We start from the raw sequence: 14,392 nt of genomic DNA, 5'->3' as shown, positions 1-14,392 counted from the left end.
AGAAGACTGAAGAATCTCCCTTGTGGTCAAGGAGTGACCACCCTGTGCAAACAGGTACCATCCAGCCCTCGACCCTTGCTTTGTTGCAGTCCCCGCCGGGACTCGAGCGACAGAGATCGACGAGATCAAGCTTGCCTGCCTTCTCCCTGCCCGATCCACAGTCCCTGCAGAGCTGAGACCCGTGGAGGCGACCGGAAGCGTGGGGCACGCCATCTTGAAAAGGCCACGAGACGCTGACCGTGCAGTCCACGAGTGACCCTCGAAGCTGTACACCGGGGTTTGAGAAACCCCAGCCCCGAGCTCCACTTGCACCAAAGCTCACCCCTCCACACTCGACGAGTGCTGCGTGGGGCCCTTCTGCTTGTGTTGGCTCGACGCGTTGGCCCGGTCACTTGCCAGCTGGCTTGTGGCCCCTGTGCCGACGAAAACTGAAATACGACTTGCTTTTCCGGTTGCTCCAGATCTGCACCAGCTCCTGTGAAAAGGAGCCCCCACTCTGACCTTCCTGGTTCGAGTGATAAGCAATCTCCCGGTTCCGCGTGGATTGCTTTTGCCAAGTGCTGTTTGCTGCAATCTTGAAGCCGACGGTGCTGACGGCGAGAGCCTACGTGGTACAGATCGTGACCTGCTCCTGGACGTCGCAGATGCCCCAGAGCCCACGTGACAGCGGAGAGAAGCCTATCGACAACCACCTGATTGCGCCCGACATTGCCTGGTTCCGTCCTGGTTCCACCCTGGTCACTGCTGAGTGACCCAGACTCTGTCCCCTCTGCTTTCAGGTACTTTTCTACTTCGATCCACCCTTGGATCGCACCGGACACTTCTGCTTCACATCGCCTGCAGCTGCAACAGCTTCAAGCACCAAGAGCCTGCGTGTCAGAACCCGACGCCACTTCGACCCTGTGCACCCACGGCCTGTGGGTGAGGTAACATTGCAACGCCGGTGTTCCCACACTGGTACACACCTCTAGGGTCTGTGTCTAAAGTTTTGTTCCTCTAGGTTCAGCGGAAGTATCTTTTAATTCACTTTATCTAACTTTTATGCACCATTGACTTTGCATTGGTGCGAGCTGCACTTTCCGTGCTGCACCCGTCTCCTGTGGGCTACTCCCGACTTCAGCATTGCTAGTCCTGACTGCTCCCAGCGAATCTCTAGGCCCTAGGCCTAACCATTGTTCGATAAGTGTTCCTTATACCACTTTTTTAGTACATGGTCTGAGTGGCCACCCGCCCTCATCCATAATTGTGCAACTTTATATGTTTTACTGTGCTTTTGATTTAACGCTTGTGCCCCTTTCCTCATAAAGAGTACTGGGGAGTAATTTAGAAATAAATACATATATTTTTACAATATATACTTGTGTGGTGTCCTTTCATTTGATTACAGGATTGTATGTGGTAAAACAGCTCGCTTAACACGACCTCTTAAGTTAAGCCTTTAAGGCTGCTTAGTCCATGCTACCACTAGGATAGCTTGTCTAACAAGGTTGACTTACAACCTGACATCTTTGGGGTTTGTTTGGACTGATACCCAGTGGTTCCAGAATTGGAAACACTACATATCAGGCCAACTTCTCACACGGGATAATACCATACCATATACTCTTAAGCGCCTTATAATCCTCGCGGTTATATAGCAACTTTGGTTTGGCTTTATCAAAACATGTCGTGTAAGGTGTCATACGAATTGGAATACTACCCCCTTGCCAGTTCTGGCGACGGGTGTAGCATTCCACCCTTCTAGAGGGATAAGACATGTTACTTCACTGAAACGCGGTTGATTTAAAATGAGCCTCAGATCCACAAAATGGATGCCCCTGCCACAGACACGGGTCTGGCCTCCTGCTGCTGACCGAAACTCAGCATATGGTGGCCTGGACAAAGGGTTTCCTGTCGCAGGGCGGTGTCAAACCACCCCAGACAGGAGATAGTGGATTGGAGTAGGGAGGTTTCAAAGAAACCAGACACTGCCTGGGGAGCACAAGGCTGCCCCTTGCATAATCCGGCCAAACCGGTTCTGGGGCCTTCCAGCCCCCATCCCAGCGCGGCCTGGATCAAAGGAAAGGGGTGTAACCACCCCCTTCCTGGGTCCCACCCATAGGAGGGGACCTAGCAGGATGTCCAGCCCACCAGATTCGAATAAGAGTGGGAGCAGTGCCAATGCAACTCAGATCATCCTGAAGAAACATAAGAAACAAATTCTGGACCCTTCGACTTTCTACTCAATGCAGAAGACTGAAGAATCTCCCTTGTGGTCAAGGAGTGACCACCCTGTGCAAACAGGCAACATCCAGCCCTCGACCCTTGCTTTGTTGCAGTTCCCGCCGGAACTCGAGCGACAGAGATCGACGAGATCAAGCTTGCCTGCCTTCTCCCTGCCCGATCCACAGTCCCTGCAGAGCTGAGACCAGTGGACGCGACCGGAAGCGTGGGGCACGCCATCTTGAAAAGGCCACGAGACGCTGACCGTGCAGCCCAGGAGTGATCCTCGAAGCTGTGCACCGGGGTTTGAGAAGCCCCCACCCCGAGCTACACTTGCACCAAAGCTACCCCCTCCACACTCGACGAGTGCTGCGTGGGGCCTTCTGCTTGTGGCAGCTCGATGCGTTGGCCCGGTCACTTGCCAGCTGGCTTGTGGCCCCTGTGCCAACGAAACTTCAAATACGACTTGCTTTTCTGGTTGCTCCAGATCTGCACCAGCTCCTGTGAAAAGGAGCCCCCACTCTGACCCTCCTGGTTTGAGTGATAAGCAATCTCCCGGTTCCGCGTGGATTGCTTTTGCCAAGTGCTGTTTGCTGCAATCTTGAAGCCGACGGTGCTGACGGCGAGAGCCTACGTGGGACAGATCGTGACCTGCTCCTGGACGTCGCAGATGCCCCACAGCCCACGTGACAGCGGAGAGAAGCCTATCGACAACCACCTGATTGCGCCCGACATTGCCTGGTTCCGTCCTGGTTCCACCCTGGTCACTGCTGAGTGACCCAGACTCTGTCCCTTCTGCTTTCAGGTACTTTTCTACTTCGATCCACCCTTGGATCGCACCGGACACTTCTGCTTCACATCGCCTGCAGCTGCAACAGCTTCAAGCACCAAGAGCCTGCGTGTCAAAACCCGACGCCACTTCGACCCTGTGCACCCACGGCCTGTGGGTGAGGTAACATTGCAACGCCGGTGTTCCCACACTGGTACACACCTCTAGGGTCTGTGTCTAAAGTTTTGTTCCTCTAGGTTCAGCGGAAGTATCTTTTAATTCACTTTATCTAACTTTTACGCACCATTGACATTGCATTGGTGCGAGCCGCACTTTCCGTGCTGCACCCGTCTCCTGTGGGCTACTCCCGTCTTCAGCATTGCTAGTCCTGACTGCTCCGAGCGAATCTCTAGGCCCTAGGCCTAACCACTGTTCGATTGGTATCTCTTATACCACTTTCTTAGTATATGGTTTGAGTGGCCACTGGCCCTTATCCAAAATTGTGCAACTTTGTATGTTATACTGTGCTTTTGATTTAACGCTTGTGCCCCTTTCCTCATAAAGAGTACTGGGGAGTAATTTAGAAATAAATACATATATTTTTATAATATATACTTGTGTGGTGTCCTTTCATTTGATTACAGGATTGTATGTGGTAAAACAGCTCGCTTAACACGACCTCTTAAGTTAAGCCTTTAAGGCTGCTTAGTCCATGCTACCTCTAGGATAGCTTGTCTAACAAGGTTGACTTACAACCAGACATCTTTGGGGCTTGTTTGGACTGATACCCAGTGGTTCCAGAATTGGAAACACTACATATCAGGCCAACTTCTCACAGGTGTCATATGTCATCATGTGTCATGTGGTGCCATGTGTCATGTGGTGTCATGTGTCATGTGGTATTGTGTGTCATGTGTCATGTGTCATCATGTGTTGTCATATGTCATCATGTGTCATGTGTTGTCATGTGCCATCATGTTTTATGTGGTGTCATGTGTTATGTGGTGTCATGTGGTGTCATGTGTCATCATGTGGCATATGTCATCATGTGTCGTCATGTGTCATGTGGTGTCATGTGTCATGTGGTATTATATGTCATAAGGTGTCGTGTGCCATGTGTCATGTGTCCTGTGTCATCATGTGTTGTCATGTGTCATGTTTCATTTGGTGTCCTGTGTTGTCATGTGTTGTCATGTGTCAAGTGGTGTCATGTGGTGTCTTTTATCATGTGGTGTCATGTACCATCATGTGTCATGTGGTGCCATGTCGTAATTGGTGTCATGTGGTGTCATGTGTGATGGGTAATGTGGCATCATTTGGTGTCATGTGGTGTCATGTGTCATCATGTGTCATGTGGTGTCACGTGGTGTCATGTGTCATATGTCATCATGTGGTGTCATGTGGTGTCATGTGTCATGTGGTGTCACTTTCCATGTGTCATCATGTGTTTTCATGTGTTGTCATGTTTCATTTGGTGTCCTGTGTCATCATGTAACGTCATGTGGTGTCATGTGGTGTCCTTTGTCATGTGGTGTCATGTGGTGCCATGTGGTGTCATGTGTCATGTGGTGCCATGTGCCATGTGTCATCATGTGGCATATGTCATCATGTGTTGTCATGTGTGTAGGAAGGTGGCTACCTGACTATGGTTACCCCAGATTTTTTTGCCCTGTGTTTAGCTGGTTTTCGACTTAGTTGGCCTGGTTCCCTGCTAATCAGGGCCCCAGGCTATCTGCTCTCTCTGTAAAATGGATTCCATGTACCCTAGGTGCATAACTAGATTGGCTTGGGTCACCTTATCAGCCCCTGTACAGAGCACTATAGGTGCCCAGGGCATAGGTGCATCCAAGGCCTACCAGGGGCTGCAGCATATCTTTTGCCACCCCTGGCTGGCTATCTAAATTGACACAACTGGCTGATCACTCAGCTGGGGCAAGTGGGTGTAATCACCCCTTGCTTAGATATAGTATACCTATATCTAAACCTATATCTGGACACATATATAGCCTGTAAGCCACTCCTATGGAAGGCCTCATCAATCCTGGAGGCAGAGTGCGTGGTTTTATGTGAGATGGTGCTCTGGCATGAGCTGAGCCTGTCTGCAGCTGTCGGGAATAACTCCCTAAGCTGATCCGGGATAATGCCATACCATATACTATTAAGTGCATTATAATCCTCGCGGTTATATAGCAACTTTGGTTTGGCTTTATCAAAACATGTCGTGTAAGGTGTCATACGAATTGGAATACTATCCCCTCGCCAGTTCTGGCGACGGGGATAGCATTCCACCCTTCTAGAGGGAGAAGACATGTTACTTTACTGAAACGCGGTTGATTTAAAATGAGCCTCAGATCCACAAAATGGATGCCCCTGCCACAGACACGGGTCTGGCCTCCTGCTGCTGACCGAAACCCGGCAGAGGAGGCCTGGACAAAGAGTTTCCTGTCACAGGGCGGTGTCAAACCACCCCAGACAGGAGATAGTGGATTGGAGTAGGGAGGTTTCAAAGAAACCAGACACTGCCTGGGGAGCACAAGGCTGCCCCTTGCAGGATCCGGCCAAACCGGTTCTGGGGCCTCCCAGCCCCTGTCCCAGCGCGGCCAGGATCAAAGGAGAGGGGTGTAACCACCCCCTTCCTGGGTCCCACCCATAGGAGGGGACCTAGCAGGATGTCCAACCCCCTAGATTCGAATAAGAGGGGGAGCAGTCCCAACGGACCTCAGATCATCCTGAAGAAACATAAGAAACGAAATCTGGACCCTTCGACTTTCTACACGACGTGAGAAGACTGAAGAATCTCCCTTGTGGTCAAGGAGTGACCACCCTGTGCAAACAGGCACCATCCAGCCCTCGACCCTTGCTTTGTTGCAGTTCCCGCCGGAACTCGAGCGACAGAGATCGACGAGATCAAGCTTGCCTGCCTTCTACCTGCCCGATCCACAGTCCCTGCAGAGCTGAGACCCGTGGAGGCGACCGGAAGCGTGGGGCACGCCATCTTGAAAAGGCCACGAGACGCTGACCGTGCAGCCCCCGAGTGACCCTCGAAGCTGTACACCGGGGTTTGAGAAGCCCCAGCCCCGAGCTCCACTTGCACCAAAGCTCACCCCTCCACACTCGACGAGTGCTGCGTGGGGCCCTTCTGCCTGTGTGTGCTCGACGCGTTGGCCCGGTCACTTGCCAGCTGGCTTGTGGCCCCTGTGCCGACGAACTTCGAAATACGACTTGCTTTTCTGGTTGCTCCAGATCTGCACCAGCTCCTGTAAAAAGGAGCACCCACTCTGACCCTCCTGGTTCGAGTGATAAGCAATCTCCCGGTTCTGCGTGGATTGCTTTTGCCAAGTGCTGTTTGCTACAATCTTCAAGCCGACGGTGCTGACGGCGAGAGCCTACGTGGGACAGATCGTGACCTGCTCCTGGACGTCGCAGATGCCCCAGAGCCCACGTGACAGCGGAGAGAAGCCTATCGACAACCGCCTGATTGCGCCCGACATTGCCTGGTTCCGTCCTGGTTCCACCCTGGTCACTGCTGAGTGACCCAGACTCTGTCCCCTCTGCTTTCAGGTACTTTTCTACTTCGATCCACCCTTGGATCGCACCGGACACTTCTGCTTCACAGCGCCTGCAGCTGCAACAGCTCCAAGCACCAAGAACCTGCGTGACAGAACCCGACGCCACTTCGACCCTCTGCATCCACGGCCTGTGGGTGAGGTAACTTTGCAACGCCGGTGTCCTTACACTGGCACACACCTCTAGGGTCTGTGTCTGAAGTTTTGTGTTCCTAGGTTCAGCGGAAGTATCATTTAATTCACTTTAACTAACTTTTACGCACCATTGACTTTACATTGGTGCGCGCCGCACTTTCCGTGCTGCACCCGTATCCTGTGGGCTACTCCCGACTTCTTCATTGCTTGTCCTGACTGCTCCCAGCGAATCTCTAGGCCCTAGGCCTAACCAATATTCGATAAGTGTTACTTATACCATTTTTTTAGTATATGGTCTGAGTGGCCCCCCGCCCTCAGCCATAATTGTGCCAACTTTATATGTTTAGCAGTGCTTTTGATTTAACGCTTGTGCCCCTTTCCTCATAAAGAGTACTGGGGAGTAATTTAGAAATAAATACATATATTTTTACAATATATACTTGTGTGGTGTCCTTTCATTTGATTACAGGATTGTATGTGGTAAAACAGCTCGCTTAACACGACCTCTTAAGTTTAGCCTTTAGGCTGCTTAGTCCATGCTACCACTAGGATAGCTTGTCTAACAAGGTTGACTTACAACCAGACATCTTTGGGGTTTGTTTGGACTGATACCCAGTGGTTCCAGAATTGGAAACACTACATATCAGGCCAACTTCTCACATTGGTGTGCAGCGGTGCGGATTTGAGCTTGCTGTTTGTTTTACCATTGCAATCTTTATCAAATTGAAAGATCACATCAAGTACCTCTAGGTACATATAAATCAAAAGCTTAGCATATTAAGTTCTACTGAACTTAGTAGTTGTAGATAAAAGGGAGTAGCACACCCTGACTACAACTCACTAGCAAGGTACAGTAGGAAACCACTTAGTGTAGGTAAGTGCACCACTTACACCTCACTAGCAGTCATGTCTGATACAGGTAGACCCTCAGGTTCTGCTCCTGTAGAAGTTGATCCTATAGGGACAACATCCAGATATGACAACCTTAGCCACAAAGACCTGAGTGCCTTGTGCACAGCCAGGGGGCTAAAAAAGGGCAGAGGCCCTACCATTCCTTCCCTAATAGCTCTCCTAGAAAAGGATGACCTAGATAAGGTGAGTCAGGCTCCCTTAGAATCAGGTGAAGGGAACAACTCCCCTGAGAATGAGAATCTTCCAGATGATGATGTAGTGGAGGAGGAAGAGGAAGAGGAAGGCTCAGACTTAGATGAGCCTGAAGATCAGGATCAGAGGGGAAACCAGGTACAGGTTGCCAGCCTTAACCAGGCCAACTTGGACCTACATGGGAATGGGGGGGGCCAGCACCACCCCAGATCTCATAACCTAATTCTCCCAGGCAATAGAAGGGAGAGATCTCCATCAGAGGACTCTCACCTTTCTAGTGCCTCAAGAGAATCTCAAAGAGGGATGACTTCCTCCCAGAGAAAAGAGCATAGGGCCAGAATGAGGGCTGTCCAACTCCAGATAGAGAGGGAAGAGGTAGCCCTGGCTCAAGCTAAGCTTACCTTGGAACAAGCTAAACTTACCTTGGCAAGGGAGAAAAAAATAAGTGGCTTAGATGCCACTGGTGGCAGCAAAATTCCTAAAGAGAAACCCAGGTCCTATGATAGTAGAAACCTGACAAAGATTGTGCCCCCCTATCAGGAAGGGGATGACATCCACAAATGGATGACTGCTCTGGAGAGAGCCTGCATGGTACAGCAGGTTCCTGAGGAACAGTGGGCAGCAATCTTATGGTACTCCTTTTCAGAGAAAGGGAGGGATAGGCTCCTCACTGTCAGACATGAGGATGCCAGCAATTACAAAGTCCTGAAGAGTGTTCTGATAGATGGGTTTGGCTTAACCACTGAACAGTACAGGTTAAAGTTCAGAGATACCCAGAAGACACAGACTCAGGACTGGACTGATTTTGTTGATTGTGCAACTAAGGCTCTGGAGGGTTGGCTGAATGGCAGCAAAGTACATGACTTCACAGGATTGTATAATTTGATTATGAGGGAGCAGATCCTTAGTAATTGTCAGAACCAGCTCTTACACCAGCACCTGGTGGACTCAGATTTGACCTCTCCCCAAGAATTGGGAAAGAGGGCAGATAAGTGGGTCAGAACCAGGATTAGGCCTAAGAATCAGGACAATAACCAGAAGAAGGAGTCTACCAAGCCTCAAGATAAGGGTGGGGATAAAAGTAAAGAAAACACTTCCCCAGGGCCCCAAAACTCCAAAAAGGGGGGTGGGTCCCAAGACACTTCTTCAACAGAGAAAAAACCTTATTGCCATGCCTGTAAACAGGTGGGGCATTACAAAACAGACAGCTGTTGTCCCAAGAATGGCAATAAAGAAAATATACCTCCAAAGCCAGCTCCAACACCTCCTGTTACTGTCAGCAGTAATCCCCCAGGAAGTGGGAGCACACCCAGGAATCTGGGTGGGTTTACTTTTGGAGCCCAAGGGGACCCTGGCCTATCCAGGTCTCCATCCCCAAATGATCTTGTCTATGAGACTGGCATGGGGTTTGCCAACTTCTCTGTTTGCCCAAATACCTTGAGCAAATATAGACAGGAACCCATCATCAATGGTTTGAAAGTGGAAGCTTTTAGAGACACAGGGGCTAGCATCACCATGGTGGCTGACTGTATAGTCCCCTCTAAGCAACTTTTACCTGGTGCCACATACCAGGTAACAAACATTGATGGCATCCAAACAAATCATCCCATGGCAGTGGTAAGTCTCAGCTGGGGAGGTGTCATTGGCCCAAAGAGAGTGGCAGTGTCACCAAACTTGCCTGTAGACTGTCTACTTGGTAATGATTTGGAAATCTCAGCCTGGGCTGAGGTTGAACAGGAAATCCATTCTAGAATGGTAAATTCCAATGGAAAGGTTAGTGGGGCTGTACTGGCTATAGCCCCAATTCAAGATGTCCTTCCTGAAAAGGTTGGTAGGGCTGAGCAACTCTCTGCCCCATCTTTACCAGAAACTCGTCCAAGACAGAATAGCAAAGCTGTTATGATAACAGCAGAAACCCAAACTGAGTCTCCTCCTGAAAAGGTTGGTGGGGCTGTGATGGCCACAGCCCAAACTCAAACAGATATGTGTGTTGTGAAGCCTGAAATGATGGATCACTCCACCCAAACTGAGAGCATGGAGGAGGAAGAGAAATCTCCCCCTCACCAGACAGTAGGACAGGATCAGCCTCCTCAGGGAACTGATCTTACCCCTGATGAAGGAACTGCCCCAGAGGTTGTTAGGCCTGGCCTGACAGAGCCTCTGATGGCAGTGGACCCTTCTCAGGTGGGATCCAGTCTGGAGCAGGTAACCTGCCCCTCTCTACCTTGCCTTAGTCAGCCCAGGGCTGCAGAGGACAAGAAGGACAGTGAGACCCAGAGGGCCCCCTGTCAAATAAAGCACCCCCATCAACAGATTAGGGGCACCAAAACTAGTAGGCCTAGTAAGGTGAAAACTTTAAAAACTCCTGAGGGAGCCCCCTTAAAAACAGTTAGGGACCTCCCACAGATGGATTCTGTTGGGCACAGCCAAACCTGGGACCCAAAGGGCCCAAACCTGAACTGTCCCTCCAGCAAGCCAAACAGAGGGACCCAGCCTCCAGCTTTAGGTAGCCAGAGGTTGACCCTGAGAGCCCAGTGCAACTCAGTTGAAGAAAGGAAGGCACATATGGTGGAGGATAATTGGAGGAAGTTGAGCCCAGAAATAGTGGAGCCTCACTTCAATACTCCATATCCAAACCAGCCTTTAACTTTGCATAAACACACCCAAGGTAGTGATTCCCTATGGTGGAGACCCTCTAATACCCCTAGGGTGAGGGACTGCTTAGTGGACCATGAGACAGGGGGTACCCATGCTAGTGCAGGTACTTCCTTATATGGCCACTCAGGCAATATAGGCTTACCTGGCCAAGGATAGCCTTATCTCCTTTCGTTTGGGGGGGGGTTATGTAGGAAGGTGGCTACCTGACTATGGTTACCCCAGATTTTTTTGCCCTGTGTTTAGCTGGTTTTCGACTTAGTTGGCCTGGTTCCCTGCTAATCAGGGCCCCAGGCTATCTGCTCTCTCTGTAAAATGGATTCCATGTACCCTAGGTGCATAACTAGATTGGCTTGGGTCACCTTATCAGCCCCTGTACAGAGCACTATAGGTGCCCAGGGCATAGGTGCATCCAAGGCCTACCAGGGGCTGCAGCATATCTTTTGCCACCCCTGGCTGGCTATCTAAATTGACACAACTGGCTGATCACTCAGCTGGGGCAAGTGGGTGTAATCACCCCTTGCTTAGATATAGTATACCTATATCTAAACCTATATCTGGACACATATATAGCCTGTAAGCCACTCCTATGGAAGGCCTCATCAATCCTGGAGGCAGAGTGCGTGGTTTTATGTGAGATGGTGCTCTGGCATGAGCTGAGCCTGTCTGCAGCTGTCGGGAATAACTCCCTAAGCTGATCCGGGATAATGCCATACCATATACTATTAAGTGCATTATAATCCTCGCGGTTATATAGCAACTTTGGTTTGGCTTTATCAAAACATGTCGTGTAAGGTGTCATACGAATTGGAATACTATCCCCTCGCCAGTTCTGGCGACGGGGATAGCATTCCACCCTTCTAGAGGGAGAAGACATGTTACTTTACTGAAACGCGGTTGATTTAAAATGAGCCTCAGATCCACAAAATGGATGCCCCTGCCACAGACACGGGTCTGGCCTCCTGCTGCTGACCGAAACCCGGCAGAGGAGGCCTGGACAAAGAGTTTCCTGTCACAGGGCGGTGTCAAACCACCCCAGACAGGAGATAGTGGATTGGAGTAGGGAGGTTTCAAAGAAACCAGACACTGCCTGGGGAGCACAAGGCTGCCCCTTGCAGGATCCGGCCAAACCGGTTCTGGGGCCTCCCAGCCCCTGTCCCAGCGCGGCCAGGATCAAAGGAGAGGGGTGTAACCACCCCCTTCCTGGGTCCCACCCATAGGAGGGGACCTAGCAGGATGTCCAACCCCCTAGATTCGAATAAGAGGGGGAGCAGTCCCAACGGACCTCAGATCATCCTGAAGAAACATAAGAAACGAAATCTGGACCCTTCGACTTTCTACACGACGTGAGAAGACTGAAGAATCTCCCTTGTGGTCAAGGAGTGACCACCCTGTGCAAACAGGCACCATCCAGCCCTCGACCCTTGCTTTGTTGCAGTTCCCGCCGGAACTCGAGCGACAGAGATCGACGAGATCAAGCTTGCCTGCCTTCTACCTGCCCGATCCACAGTCCCTGCAGAGCTGAGACCCGTGGAGGCGACCGGAAGCGTGGGGCACGCCATCTTGAAAAGGCCACGAGACGCTGACCGTGCAGCCCCCGAGTGACCCTCGAAGCTGTACACCGGGGTTTGAGAAGCCCCAGCCCCGAGCTCCACTTGCACCAAAGCTCACCCCTCCACACTCGACGAGTGCTGCGTGGGGCCCTTCTGCCTGTGTGTGCTCGACGCGTTGGCCCGGTCACTTGCCAGCTGGCTTGTGGCCCCTGTGCCGACGAACTTCGAAATACGACTTGCTTTTCTGGTTGCTCCAGATCTGCACCAGCTCCTGTAAAAAGGAGCACCCACTCTGACCCTCCTGGTTCGAGTGATAAGCAATCTCCCGGTTCTGCGTGGATTGCTTTTGCCAAGTGCTGTTTGCTACAATCTTCAAGCCGACGGTGCTGACGGCGAGAGCCTACGTGGGACAGATCGTGACCTGCTCCTGGACGTCGCAGATGCCCCAGAGCCCACGTGACAGCGGAGAGAAGCCTATCGACAACCGCCTGATTGCGCCCGACATTGCCTGGTTCCGTCCTGGTTCCACCCTGGTCACTGCTGAGTGACCCAGACTCTGTCCCCTCTGCTTTCAGGTACTTTTCTACTTCGATCCACCCTTGGATCGCACCGGACACTTCTGCTTCACAGCGCCTGCAGCTGCAACAGCTCCAAGCACCAAGAACCTGCGTGACAGAACCCGACGCCACTTCGACCCTCTGCATCCACGGCCTGTGGGTGAGGTAACTTTGCAACGCCGGTGTCCTTACACTGGCACACACCTCTAGGGTCTGTGTCTGAAGTTTTGTGTTCCTAGGTTCAGCGGAAGTATCATTTAATTCACTTTAACTAACTTTTACGCACCATTGACTTTACATTGGTGCGCGCCGCACTTTCCGTGCTGCACCCGTATCCTGTGGGCTACTCCCGACTTCTTCATTGCTTGTCCTGACTGCTCCCAGCGAATCTCTAGGCCCTAGGCCTAACCAATATTCGATAAGTGTTACTTATACCATTTTTTTAGTATATGGTCTGAGTGGCCCCCCGCCCTCAGCCATAATTGTGCCAACTTTATATGTTTAGCAGTGCTTTTGATTTAACGCTTGTGCCCCTTTCCTCATAAAGAGTACTGGGGAGTAATTTAGAAATAAATACATATATTTTTACAATATATACTTGTGTGGTGTCCTTTCATTTGATTACAGGATTGTATGTGGTAAAACAGCTCGCTTAACACGACCTCTTAAGTTTAGCCTTTAGGCTGCTTAGTCCATGCTACCACTAGGATAGCTTGTCTAACAAGGTTGACTTACAACCAGACATCTTTGGGGTTTGTTTGGACTGATACCCAGTGGTTCCAGAATTGGAAACACTACATATCAGGCCAACTTCTCACAATGTGTCATGTGGTATCATGTGTCATATGGTGTCATGTGCCATGTGTCATGTGTTATCATGTGTTGTCATGTGTAATGTGGTGTCATGTGCCATAATTTGTCTTGTGGTGTCATGTGCCATGTGTCATCATGTTTCGTCATTAAATTACATGTCATGTGATGTCATGTGGTGCCATGTGCTGTCGTGTCATGTGGTGTCATGTGATGTCATGTGATGTCATGTGTCGTCATGTGGTGTCGTGTCATCATGTGTCTTCATGTGTCATGTGTTAGTCATGTGGTATCATGTGTCATGTGTGATGAGTAATGTGGTGCCATTTGGTGTCATGTGGTGTCATGTGTCATCATGTGTAATGTGTTGTCATGTGTTGCCATGTGTCATGTGGTGTCATGTGCCATCATGTGTCATGTGGTGTTAAGTTGTGTCATGTGTTGTCATGTGTCATGTGCCGTCATGTGTCATGTGGTGTCATGTGGTGTCACATGGTGTCATGTGCCATGTGGTGTCATGTGGTGTCATGTGCTGTTATGTGCCATCTGTCATCATGTGTCATATGTCATCATATGTCATCATATGTCATCATATGTCATCATGTGTCATCATGTGTCATGTGGTGTCATGTGTCATGTGGTGTCATGTGTCATGTGGTGTCATGTGTCATGTGGTATTGTGTGTCATGTGTTATGTGTCATCATGTGTTGTCATATGTCATCATGTGTCATGTGCCATCATGTCATGTGGTGTCATGTGGTGTCATGTGCCATGTGTCATCATGTGGCATGTGGCATCATGTGTCATCATGTCATGTGGTGTCATGTGTCATGTGGTGTCATGTGTTATAAGGTGTTGTGTGCCATGTGTCATCATGTGTCATCATGTGTTGTCATGTGTCATCATGTTTCATTTGGTGTCCTGTGTCGTCATGTGTCATGTGGTGTCTTTTGTCATGTGGTGTCATATATCATCATGTGTCATGTGGTGCCATTTCGTAATTGGTGTCATGTGGTGTCATGTGTTATGTGTGATGAGTA

Source organism: Lissotriton vulgaris, chromosome 2_2 (assembly GCF_964263255.1).
Source record: "Lissotriton vulgaris chromosome 2_2, aLisVul1.2, whole genome shotgun sequence".
NCBI classification, from domain to species: Eukaryota; Metazoa; Chordata; class Amphibia; order Caudata; family Salamandridae; genus Lissotriton; species Lissotriton vulgaris.
Note: the sequence above shows the minus strand (reverse complement) of the source record.